This window comes from Pteropus alecto, unplaced genomic scaffold (genome assembly GCF_000325575.1).
Source record: "Pteropus alecto unplaced genomic scaffold, ASM32557v1 scaffold61, whole genome shotgun sequence".
NCBI lineage: Eukaryota > Metazoa > Chordata > Mammalia > Chiroptera > Pteropodidae > Pteropus > Pteropus alecto.
In genome coordinates this window covers 14,428,047-14,441,697 of record NW_006434835.1, presented here as the reverse complement: position 1 = coordinate 14,441,697, position 13,651 = coordinate 14,428,047, and the positions used below count along the sequence as shown (strand labels likewise).

Here is a 13,651-nt window from a genome sequence, read left to right as displayed (position 1 = left end):
AAGTTTTATACTATGCTTTTTTTTTTTAGAAGTGTTAAAGTTTTAGTTTTAGTTTTTTAGAAGTGTTAAAGTTTTAGTTTTAGGTCTGTGATTCAGAGTTAATATTTTTTAATGTGGTACAAAGTATGTATCAAAGTCCAGTTTTTTCCCATGTGGATATCCAATTGTTCCAGCATTACTTGTTAAAAATAGTACCTTTGTTAAAAATCAATTTAACACATGTATATGGATCGATTCCTGGACTCTCACAGAGAGTACAATACAAAAAGTACAAATTTGGTGTGCTCAGGTTCCCAGCGCCGTTGTGATAAGGACTACGTTGCTTCTGAATATCCTGCTTATGGGTACACCAGAGGTTGGAAAAACCACGCTAGGCAAAGAACTAGCATCAGGATCAGGACTGCAATACATTAACGTGGGTGATTTAGCTCTAGAAGTCTGATCACCAGGTATCATAGAGTCTGGCAAGATGCCTTCTCCCAAGAGCATGCTGAAAGATGCACAGATGATGGCACAAATCCTGAAGGATGTGGGAATTACAGAACAGAAGCCAAGCGTTATAAATCTGATGTTGGAGTTTGCCTCCCAATATGTGACCACAATTCCAGATGATGTAAAAATTTATTCAAGCCATGCTAAGAAAGCTACTGTAGATGGAGATGATGTGTGATTGGCAACCCCGTGTCATGCTGACCAGTTTTTACTTCTCCTCCCCCAAGAGGTTTTTATTAGATATTGCAAGGCAAAGAAATCAAACCCATTTGCCATTGCTCAAGCCATATTCAGGCCCTAGACTGCTACCTGATATATACTGCCTGACTGCTCCAAACTATAGAATTAATAAGTCTTTACAAAAAAAGGCTTCTACTTCTGTGGGAAGAATAACAGTTCCGTAAGTGTTGGTTCAGTTACTAGCAGACCAAGTATTCCCACACTTGGCACACCAACCCCACAAACTATGTCTGTTTTAACTAAAGTAGGGACCCCAATGTCCCTCACAGGCAAAGGTTTAAAGTAATGATGCCCACTTCACAGTCCCCAGCTGTAAAAGCATTAATTCCTACAACATCAGCAGTTCAGAATGTTCTGACTAATCTATTATCACTTGGGCCCAAAAACATTCTTATCACCACTAACATGAGGTCATCACAAAATATTGCCAATGAATCATCAAATGCATAGAAAAGAAAACATGAAGATAATGGTGATGATGATGATGATGATGACTATGATAATTTGTAATCTAACCTTGATGCGTGTAACATGTATACTCGGTCTTGAATTCACTGTACTAAGATTAAACATGCATGCTGGATGTTTTCAAGTCATGTGTTAGAAAACTTAAATAGTATTTAATGAGTAAATATAGCTACCATACTTTTCAACTGAGATGTTGGGTTTTCTTTAATAAGATTCATAATGGTTTTACATCAGCCTTTAAGTGAAAAAAATAAATCATCAATCATCGATTTGAAAAAAAAAGAAAAAGCACAAATTCAAATCCCTACAAGAGCCATAGTTATTATAAAAGGGTATAAATGGGATAAATTTAAGTCAATAGGAAGAAGTGGGACCTATATTTTACTGAACAGAATACATGCTATACATAAAGCATTCAAATTCAACAGATAATCAAAATACTATGTAGTCCAAACAAAACAGTGTGTATATGTGGCTGAAGGGGATATATAGGAAAAATCACTGGTATATATAAAGACATACTTAAAAACTAAAAAAAGCTGAACAGAAAGAAGAGAGTACATTGGAAAAAAGGTTAGAGAGGCAGTTTTATAGCAATGGGTAAAACAGAGAGAGAACAGAGAAAGGGAAGAAGATGACACTAACAGGTGGAAGAAGAGAGAAAAAGGTCAAATACCAGACTGAGAATTAAAGGGGGCTAGGCCAAATTTTTTTTAAAAAATGTATCTCTACTAATATAATTATTACTAGCATTTCACAAGGGTGGGCGTTAGCTCAGCTCAGTTAACAGTGACATAAATTTTTTTCCATTTACAGCTTAACAAGTTATTGTCTTTGCTCCCCCTTAAATAAAGGAAAAACCTATTCATATTCATAGAGAGAAAAAATATATTTCATAGGTTGGGGTCCATTTCACTCGTGCCTTCATACCATGCAGAGCAAGGCTCAGGCTACTCACCACCAAGCCCCGGCACCTAGGAGGTCAAACTCAACTCTGAGTGACTGGCCGCCCATGGCTGAGCTGCTAGGGCTCTTCCTCCGTGACAGAACTAAGAAGAACAATTTCTTTCCTGAAGGAGATTCACTGAGAGTTTCTCTTTGTTGTTTGTTTTTGTCTGTTTTTTGTTTTTAACTCCTGATCCAGTGAATTAAAGAATTATTTACTTTGGAAAAAACAGCAAAATATTCTAAATAAAATTATAAATCAGCTGTAACTTTCAGAAGTCCACTAAAATATTAACAGCTTTGTTTAGGGACAGGACTGTATATGGTTAGTTACTTGTTTATTTTACTTGCTTTCTGCTTTTTTTCTTCCCTCTACTTTTAAATATCTTTCTGTATTTTCTTTTCACACATAGACGGACAAAAACGAACAAGCAAAAAAGCAAGACAAGCTTACTCAAGTTTTATTAACATGAATCACCTTTAATCTCTCAAAAATACCAAATGAGAAATAAATTTAACAAAGGGTGCCAAAATAAATGTCCCCAAAATAAATTACTCCTAAATGCACCTTTAATAATTTAAAAACTTCACAGGAAACTTGTTTTTAATAATAATTTTTTAAATAAAAGATAAGCTCTTTCTTAATGCTAAACCAGATTTGACAACTCTAAATTATTCTGATGCTGGGAATTTGAGCAAGGGTCAAGATATGTATAAGCTCCCTTACTTCTGGCTCTCACACTTGCTTCTTAATCCAGTAAACCTGTACCATCTCTGTCTTTAAACTATGCATAGTTAATATCACTATTCGTTCTGCAGATTCACTTGACACTCATTATACTAAACATAACCATCTTTACTTTTTTACTAAATGACCATAATGTTTTTCAATATTAAAATCTTAAGCCAAAAAAAATTAACTTTCTATTTTTATTAATTTTATTAATCTAATCTAATTAATTAGATTAATAAAATTTTATTAATCTGTTAATATTTTATTAATCTAATTTTATTAATCTGTCAATATTATTCATTTTAAGTCACAACTGCCAGAAACTAGAATCTTGCTTACTTTACTTGCTCTACATAAAGTTCAATCAAAATGCAGGTAATGAAGACTATTACCAATGTTGACATAACTGTTATTGCCAAAAAATTAAAATTTACTATTTTTCAACTAAACCGATCAAATGAATTAGGGGTGGCTTCATACCAGGATAAGTTTAGTCACAGATCCTGAGCCACACAGTTCCAGGAGCTTGTTCATTTGATAGCACATGCAAATGTTTCCTTACATATACCAAGTGCTGCTAGACTTGACCAGAGAAACTGCTGAGCCTAAGTGCTCACCCTCTGGAACTAATTGCCTCCGAGAGTCCAGGAAGAAGCTGAAAGCCCTTCTGCCACCGATGCTGAGGGCTCTACTCTGGTAAGAGCTTTGACTATATTATCAATAAACTTCCTCCTAATTTGCACATTCCATGATAAGTGCAAAGGTTAATATGGTTTTGGTAAAGAAATGCTCACTAGCAGGGAGTCAGAGATAAAACTAATGAAGTGGCAGAAAAATCATATACTGTTTAAAATATTAAGAGAAGTAAATCTGAAGGTCTTGCTGATATATACACTTAAGAGGTAATGAGCTTTACCTCTATACAAAAAGAATTGAGATCTACCTCATACCATATAGAAAAATTAACTCAAAATGGATCAAAGGCCTAAATGTAAGTGCTAAAATTACAGAACTCTTGGAAAAAAAACATAGGCATCAATTTTCATGACCTTGGATTAGGCAAGGATTTCTTAGCTATGACACCAAAAGCACAAGAAGGAAAAATATAAACTGGACTTCACTTAAATTGAAAACTTTCATGCCTCAAAGAACACCATCAAGAAAGTAAAAAAACAATCCACATAATGGAAGAATATACTTCCAAATCATATATCTAATATGGGACTTATATCCAGAATATATAAAGAACTCTTAAAATTTAAAAGACAAATGATCAAATTTAAAAATGAGCAGATGTGAGTAGACATTTCTCTAAGAAAGCTGTCCAAATGGCCAATCAGCATATTTCATATATAAAGATGCTCAACATCTTAGTTATTACGGAAATACAAATCAAAATTACAATGAGATGCCACTCATACTTAACTAGGATCAAAGTCATATAATACAAGTATTTGCAAGGAATTAGAACCCTCATACACTGCTAGTAGGAATGTAAAATGGTGCAGTCACCTTGGAAAACAGTTTTGTAGTTCCTCAAAATGTTAAACATAGAGTTACCATATGACCCAGCAATTCCACTCCTAGGTATATAACCAAAAGAAAGGAAAACACATGTCCATACAAAAACTTAAACATGAAAGTTGATAGTAGCATTATTAATGAGAGTCAAAAAGTAGAAATAACCCAAATGTCCATCAACGGTTGAATGGATAAACAAAATGTGGTATAGCCATACAACGGAATATTATTTGGCCATAAAAAAAGGAATGAAGTATCAACACATGTTACAATAAGAATGAAACTTGAAAATATTAGGCATCTACGGCCATGCCACCCTGAACACGCTGGATCTCGTCTGATCTCGGAAGCTAAGCAGGGTCGGGCCTAGTTAGTACTTGGATGGGAGACCACCTAGGAATACCAGGTGCTGTAGGCTTTAAATAAATAAATAAATAAAATACAGTAAAAAAGAAAATATTAGGTAAGGTGAAAGAAGTCAGACACAAAAAGTCACATATTATATGAATCCATGAGATTCCTTTTGGGGGTAATGAAATGTCTGATATTAGTGATTATAGTTGTACAATTTTGTGAATATACTAAAAGCTACTGAATAGTATAATTTAAAAGAGTGACTTTAGGGTATGTGAATTATAGCTAAAAAATCATTAATAAAAATAAATAGAAATCATTAATAAAAAATCATTAATAAAAATGAAATAAATACTATATTTCATCATAGTAAATATAATATGACAACATGAATCAGACTAACAGAATTGCAAGAAGCATATACCAAGAATATGTGTCCAGATCAACCTGTGGCTTTCTGATAAATACATTACCAAGATTTAGCAAAAACAAAGCACATATTCTTACACTCTGCATGTCTGCGCCAGGCACATATCAGTCATCAATCACAATCCCCTCTGCCATCGAGCTGGAAATGGTCACAGATCTCTTCTCAACACAGTTTTCTATGTACTCATTACCATTTATCACAACAATTTGTTGAAGGTTATAAATTGATAAATTGCTGATGGTTAGACCTAAAGGTACTAATTTTATACACATTTCTTTTTTTCTTTGTTTTTCACTCTAATTCCCATCTGGCTCATATCCCATTCCTTTCTTAGTCTACTACACATGCAAACATCAGTGATCAGTCTTTTAATGGTTTTATTAATTATAAAATACTCAGACATACAAAAAAGGCATTGAAAATATTTTTAACATATTTAATACAACCACTATTCAGCTAAAGAAATACAATGTTACAAATTCCCCTACTTTTAATAATTATTTACCTTTTTAGAAAAAGAACTGTGACTATACTAAAATCTGTACTAAGCATACATATATGTCCCATGAAGTAAAACCAAGACATCACCGAGAGACTCTTAAGCAACCGTTGACATGTGACATTAACCACACATAAAATTTCTATCACTGGCAAATTTTACAAGGGAAGGTAACTCTCCCACTTGACAACAGCAATAGTAATACAAACAGAACTTAGAAAATGGCCAGAAGGTTCTCTCCATCCAAACTTTTCACTATCACTTAACTGAAGGCAAAGACCTTTACTATCCACCTTTCCTTGTGTATTGTTAGCCCAGCACACTTCTCATTTTAACATCTATGATATTTTCCAAGGCACTTTCAGACACAACTTCTCCTTTACCCCACAAGATAGACAAGGCAGCTATATTTATACCCCTTTTCACAGATACAGGAGAACCAAGCAATTAAGAGCACAAGACTGGAATCAAGCAAGGCTTGAATCCCTGCTTCACTACTTCTCAGCCAAGCAAACTGCAAAATAAAGATGCCTGGACTTATAGGGTAGTTATGACGATTGGATTACACAATGCACATAAATAAAGCACTTAGCACAGAACCTGGTGTAAAAGAAGCACTAAATGAACGGTAGCTGCTGCTCTGAGGAGCATTTTTAAAGACTAAGGGTTTAAAAGTTCTTAAAATGATCTCCCCACCCCCCCCAAAATAAAATAAAATAAAAAATCTATAAGGGACAGCTGGAGCAAAGATCAAGGGAAAAAACAAACAAGAAAAGTCAAGAAGAAACACTTTTGTAATTAAAGTTTAAAAGAAAACCCATACCATCAACAGGATGAGCTGTCAACAATAACCCCCCCAGAAGTAACCTATTCTATGATGAGATTTGAGATAACTTAATGAAAATTTTAGCACCTCCCTACCATCAAGAAGCAGCTAATTTAAGGTAAACTAAATGACAATGAATTTGAAATTTCAACATGGGCACATGTTATAATGAAGATTACTTGTTTATTTCCATATTATTCCAAAAAGGATTTGAGAGAGCTCACAGAGTACAACAGAATTAAAAAGAAAGAAGTGACAAGATTGGGGCAAAGAGAAAATAAGGGAGGAAAATAAGATGAAGTCACAGGTAAATTTACCAAACTATATGCCATTCCCTATACAGTTGAAAGGGAAAGGCCACACATTTGACTCTGAGCTCCCTCGCAAAGAGAGAAATACCACAGGTTACAAGAGTCATGACGACTACGTAATATGAACAAACCAGCTGGTCAAAGGAAACACAGCTTTTCCTGGTACCAAGACCTGGAAAAAAAATTACTACATGGGTTCTAATAATAATGATGATTAAAAACAAGAACGGCTTGAACTGTACACTCAAAAATGGTTAAGATGGTAAATTTTGCTATGTGTATCTTACTACCATATTTTAAATGAGGAGGAAAAACAAAAGCTGCTCATTTTCATTGCACTTGTCCTGGGCCATGCCATGTTCTAAGCATTTCATGTGTTTAAACTCATAAAATTCACACAACAAACTTGTGAAGGTAGGTACAATTATCATCCCCATTTAATAGGTGAGAAAATTGAGGCACCAAGAGGTTAAGTAACACACAATCAGGCAGTAGCAGAGCCAGGATTCAAGCCCAGGAATCTGGCTTCAGAGTCCACAATCCTATTACATAACCTCTTTTCCATAATGGTGTCTCCCTTTGGGCAAAAAGCACTCGCCTTCAGCTAAGTGGTTAATATTTGTCTATCAATTATTAGCTCATTTTATGTTGTCCTAGTCCTGCAGATCAGCTGCTAATAGTAATAATAGTAACAGCAGTTACAACATCAATATACTGAGATAAAGGAGATTAATATCCTCGCAATTCTACAATAAGTACTAAATTTTACAAAGCTGTTTTTTTTAATGGCCCTCAATAAAGGCTGATTGCATTATACCAAGTAACAATTCTGTAAAAGTAATTCTACTCCAGTCTAAAACAATGCAATCAGTATACATAGCTCTCTGGTATTCTGGCTTGATCCAAGTAAAAATTTTGATTGTTTCTAGAGCAATGTATTAAATGTGTTTTATTTAAGCAATTCTCAGAGTATTGTTTCTGACTACTAGGTCTTTGAAAGAATTGGGCAGCAAAGTAAGCGGATATATACTTGCTAGAGTGAAGCTGTTCTACATTGACAACTACAGGAAGACTATATACTTTCATAATCAAGTGCAGAATCGAGTTAACTTTCTCTTATGAAAATTAAGGAACCTAACCACTAAAGATGTCTAAGTATGCAGCCAACCCACCTCTATGCAGAGATGAGTCAAAGTATTTTCTTACAGGGCCAAATTTTTCCTCTGAAAGTGGTTCTGTATCAAACGGAAAAACTGCCATTTGAGTCCCTAAGTTTTCTATATACCATTCAATACAGTCACAATGATTTTGACTCAGAAAATTCTCAAAACATAAGTTTTCCAACATTTATCTTTGCCATAAAACTACTTCAATTAAGCATTCAGAGAATCCAGTTGAGACACGTACCCCTGAGCTTACTAAATGAATTGGGCAGCTATGTAAACTTATTAGATATAAACTGTCTAGAAATATCTGTTAAAACATATATATGTGTGTGTATATATATGTGTATATGTATATGTTTGTATATATACGATGTAGGTTTTGGGTTTGGAATAGTAGGTATCTCATATCCTTCTTTCTGAAACAACTAAGTAGCAGGGTCGGCTGCCTACCAAGGCCATTCCTAGTTAGTGTAAATACAACTACATCATAAGCATATATGGCTAGGAAGCAATAAAAAAAAGACAAGCATCCCACAAGGGAAGTGAACAAATATGAATAAGAGAGGCTTCGTATGTGTGTGTGTGTGTGGGGGGTGCGGGGAACTCAATATACAATAAACATCTGATAAGATAGGGAATTGCAAACTATGACAATTAAATGAGTCTGTCTCTTATTCAACATCTATTTTTCAATCTCAAAAACAAATCTGAACCTGCTTTGGTCATTTGGCCATCCTGCAGCAATGACTGTGTCCAAAGGAATGGAGAATTATGACAGATCAAGCCTAGATCACCTGCCCATCCCTTGGCCAAGGGGGAGGATGCTGTGACCTGATAGTAGACAGCCTAAATTAACAGCTACCATATAATTCGCTACAGAAAATGTCACCTTTTAACTCTATATACTTCCATTTCTTTGAATTTTATGAATATAGTCATGTATGACATATGTTTATTTTTTTTAATCTGAAAAGAAAATTACTGGAATGCCATCAAAAAGAAAGCCAAAGGTCTAAAAAGTTCAGGTTGATGACTTCGGGAAAAAATAAGCCTCCTATATAAATAAGGATCTGGGCTTCCTAATCTTGCATAGTTGGCCAACATTTTAACCACCACCCAACAGTCCTTATCAAACCAAACATTAAAAGACAAATTAAAAAATGGAGAAAACAGATTTTAATTAGCAATGTGCTGATGAGAGGGAAGAAAAAGACATTCAGGGACCGAAGAGGAAATTTTCATGAAATCCTCAGACAGTAAAAGGTTTCCAACAATATCTGCAAGCGCTTTATACTCTCTCTCACTTTTCTCACTCCATAATCTTACCAGCCAAACTCTACATGTAGAAAGGCTCTGGATCAGATTTACTGAAGCCAATCACTTTCTACCTGTTTCAAATATCAACTCTAAAGATGATAGCAAAACCATCTAAACTAAAACAATTTATAATACCTGCCCCTCAAGTAGAGAGAGACATTAGTAAAATTTCTCCTTTAATTACCCCAAGCACTACTATTCAACACTGCAAGTTCTTTTTACAAATAAATTCAGTAATAAAAATCCCATTTAGACTGACACATAAAAACAATTCCTCTTTATTTCAGTGATTCCAGGCAGGGCCTACTGATTCTGATAGTCATCTTTCGAAAGAAAGCAATTCTGCTTTGGTGAGGCAAAGACAGTTACCGCTCACCAAACACTCATATTCTTGTCAGCATTTCTTAGCCCCTTAAGTAGTATCCTGTGACTACTTCTTGCTATAAGAGGAAGTGATATGGGTCACTTCAGAGCCAAAGAAAGGCACAGAAACCAAGGAGTGTCCATGTTACAGACAGTGTACCAAATGTACTTGATTATTTTAACTATGGAATCCTTTTTTTCAAGTTCCATGGGACTGTGCTATAAGCATCGCTCTAAATCCTACAAACCTAATTCAAATTCCACTTCCTCCAAGAAGCCTACCCAGACCACACTAGGCTCCAAGGCATGATCAGGAACACACTATATGTATACTATGAGTAAAGCACTATGAAAGCACTGTGGTACTGGCACATAACTAGTATAATAAATGGCTTCTACCTTCTATAATATGCAATGTGGTTGGTGAGAAGACACATATAAAAGCAGAAACAAAATTACCTGATAGATTGTGAGTGCTAAAAACAGTAAATGCTAGAGGAATTTCCACATATCTCAGCAACTAGTTATATATTCCCACATGACATCTTTTATATTATTTTTAAATTCATGTATGATTTGAAGCAAATGAGACCCCCCTATAGGGATTATAATCTCCTTGAAGGGCAGAAACCCTAAGATATAATAACATCATGGTGCCCCATATTACCATTCAAATGCAAGTACTTTAATTGAGAAGAATGTGTTGAAAAATTTGAACAAAAGTGTAGTAATCTTCAAGACATTAGGAATCTGTGTCCTTAGCACAGATAAGGAGAGAGGAAGGAACACAGTTTCTCTGTTACCCATGGCAGGTGGGGTTCTACATTGGAGAATAATGAGTGACCAGGCTACCCCAGACTTGTGTACATAGCTCTTAACAGCCAACTTCTTATGCTGTAAGGACTACATGTTCTCCAAGCAATATATGATTTCCAATTCAATTTCTCAAATACTCTAAAATGGATAAAAAGATTCCCTAGATATTATGTATGCATATTCTAAGCATATATACAAAAAGGTCTATTTCTCTAAATCAATAAGTAGTATTATGATTTAATCAATATAACTTGCCAATATTTTAATTTTACATGCATAAGCCATTGCAGAGGACAAAATATAAAACATGATCCCCTTCTGCCATTCTCATACCTTAATTAGGGAGATAAGACACATGAAAATAAAAAATTCCACAGTACAAAGCAGTATAAAGTATCAAATGAATAATAAGAAAACTAGAAATTAAAGGAGTTCATAGAAGGAAGAGACTACTTTCAAATTTAGTCTGAACACTTAAAAAAGCAAAGTGGAATCTGAGCTGAACTGAGCCCTAAAGAGTAGCTAGAATTTTAGGAGGTATAGACTAGGATAAGGGAGAATATTCTAGGGAAAGGAATATATAAAGGGGTGGAAACCAAGAAGTCCAAGGGATGTTTAGGGGACAGTAAACTGCCAATTGGATTTCGAACAGCTTATTGGGGGAGATTAATGAGACGAGAAAAGTAGGTTGATGCCAGACACTGGAAAGCTTAAATCCTAGGCTAAGGAACAACTTTATCTTGACAATGATGAGGAGTCACTGAAGGTTTTTAAGCAAAGTAACACAATGAAAATAAAAGTTACAATGATCATTTCAAAACAAAATTTAGGACCAACTGAAGAAGAAACTCACTAGGGACATTGAGACCACTCTGGACACTATCGCAGTAAGTAGGCCTAAATTAGAAGGATGACCAGGGGAAGCTAGGAGGAACAGATCTACGGAGCTGAGAGAAGTTGAAAAATGTTTTTAGTGTAGGTCAAATCAGACCCTAAAGAACTCTGAAAGCTGAGATTTAGATGCTAGAAAGAGGTTTAAAGCACAGTAACTGAATTCCAGCCTACCCCAGCAGGGTCTCCCAATACTTGAATTGATACTAAGCTCTTCCATACATGTATGCATTCCCATCTCCATACTCAAACAAAAGATCTACTCTTTTTTATTGGGGTTTGGGGGAACAGAGGTGGGAAATGATATATAAAAGCACCCAAGTAATGATGGCCAGGTAGTTATGAAACAAATAGAATTCAAACATCTGTAAAGGCCAAAGGCACTGCAATCCCATCTATTGCAAAATGGAAAAACAGACTGCAAATCCAGTCACACTGAAGGCTTGAGTAATGACATCAGATATATCCATTAAACTTGGCAAGAGGGCAAGATTGGATGAATGGAGTTATTGAGGTCCCAGTCCTTAACAAGAGAGTTTCTTAACCTTTGAGAAGGTCATGGACCCTTTCAGGAATTTGGTAAAAGCTACAGACCCTCTCCTCAGAAAAGTGCATTGACTCACAAAATTTTACAATTTGTGTTCACAGACTCCCTAAAGCTTATCTAGAAACTCTTAGTCCATGAACTCCGAGAATTCTTAGTTAAGAACCCTTGCTATAAAGTCATAACCATTTTTTATCATACACCAAACAGTTAAAACGTTTTTGAATACGAAGCCATATATGTATATTTATTTATTTATAATTTATATACCGTGCACACCAGATCAATAAATTATGACCTTGTAAAGCATACACAAAAATCAAAATTAAAAGAAAATTTATTATGAGAAACAATTTTTAAACATTTATCTTACTTACTGATGACACAGTTTTGTGTTCTTCCTAATAAATATTAAGTTATTATATCACAATTTTTGCAACTACGCGGTTTGCTATTTTTTAATTTTGCTTTCACATTTTGTAATATAGCAATTTGAAAGTTCTAGTTCTAAATTCAGTTCATTTTTATAATAAGTTCATTTTATAATTAAAAAATAACTATTTTATTTGATTTTAATGGCTATCATAGCTAAAAAACAGACTTCACAAAGATGAATAAAATCAAAGGGGAGACTTGCATCACTTGCTACACTGAATAAAACATGATATTCAATTTTCAATCCCATTCACCATTTATGCAAAGGTTTTTGCTAAAATTTAGCTAGTGCATTTCCATATTTCCTGATGACAATCAGTTGTTCTTATTAACTAATCAGATGGTCTTGGCTTTTTAAATTTTCAGCAGATGGGTTCAAAACCACTAAAACTCTTTTTTTACAAAGGTTTTTATACAGGTTAGAAAATTTTGTTTCCAAGTCCAAGTACATATTTAAAAACATACTTAAAGTTAACACATGCATTTTGAACAGTTAAATCCAATAATGATGGATATAGTTCCAAATACCCATTTTCAATAACCTCTCAGCATAACACTGAATTTTGTTTTCGAAGGTAGTTACTTTTTGAGTTACTGTTAAGAACTTATCATCACCCCAAAGAGACAGACCAAGTGTGTTTATTTTTCATAAATATCTGCTCGGTAACATACGCCTCACAGCTACTTGTCACAGAAATTGTCAGCAAATCTGGGGCATTTGAGTTTTTGTAAAAGAAAAATGAGTACATCACCTTAAGTTAGACAATTCCTAAGTCCTTTGCTCAACATACCAGTTAATTTCTATGAAATATTATACAAAAGATCTGCGTGATGACTCCCCATTACAATATAAAATGTTAGGAATCTACTATTTAAAATAATGATTCCAAAAATCTAATTACCTACACCCCTATAAACTGTAAAACATCACAACGGACTGAAAGTAAAGCAACTTCCTCAAAGACCTCAAATATTTCTCCTATTTTCCAGGTAATTTTATGTAAACCATACTCTAGAGACCACTGCTCTCAATATGCCTGGGCTCCCACGGGTCAAAGCTCTCTTCAGTGCCTCCTAACTAGTTTCCCTTGCACACTACCAAAATTTAAAGGCGTTATCTTTAAAGGTACTCCAATTATAATATATTGTATCCATCACTGAATTACTAACAGTTTGGCAAAAGACATAATTACAGCACATTCTGTGACACCAGTTGTCTTCAACACTGTTCCCTCAGCATAATGTTGGCTAGCAGTTCAGTCAAATAGAGAGGGCTGGAACAAGGTCCATGACTCTTCAT

At 34.6% G+C, this 13,651-nt stretch overlaps 2 pseudogenes; both read left to right on the top strand.

Annotated features, from left to right (window-relative positions):
* Positions 1-219: 219 nt before the first annotated feature.
* LOC102881372 lies at positions 220-1,242 on the top strand (annotated as a pseudogene).
* A 3,456-nt stretch (positions 1,243-4,698) lies between these two features.
* LOC112478639 lies at positions 4,699-4,817 on the top strand (annotated as a pseudogene).
* Positions 4,818-13,651: the final 8,834 nt, after the last annotated feature.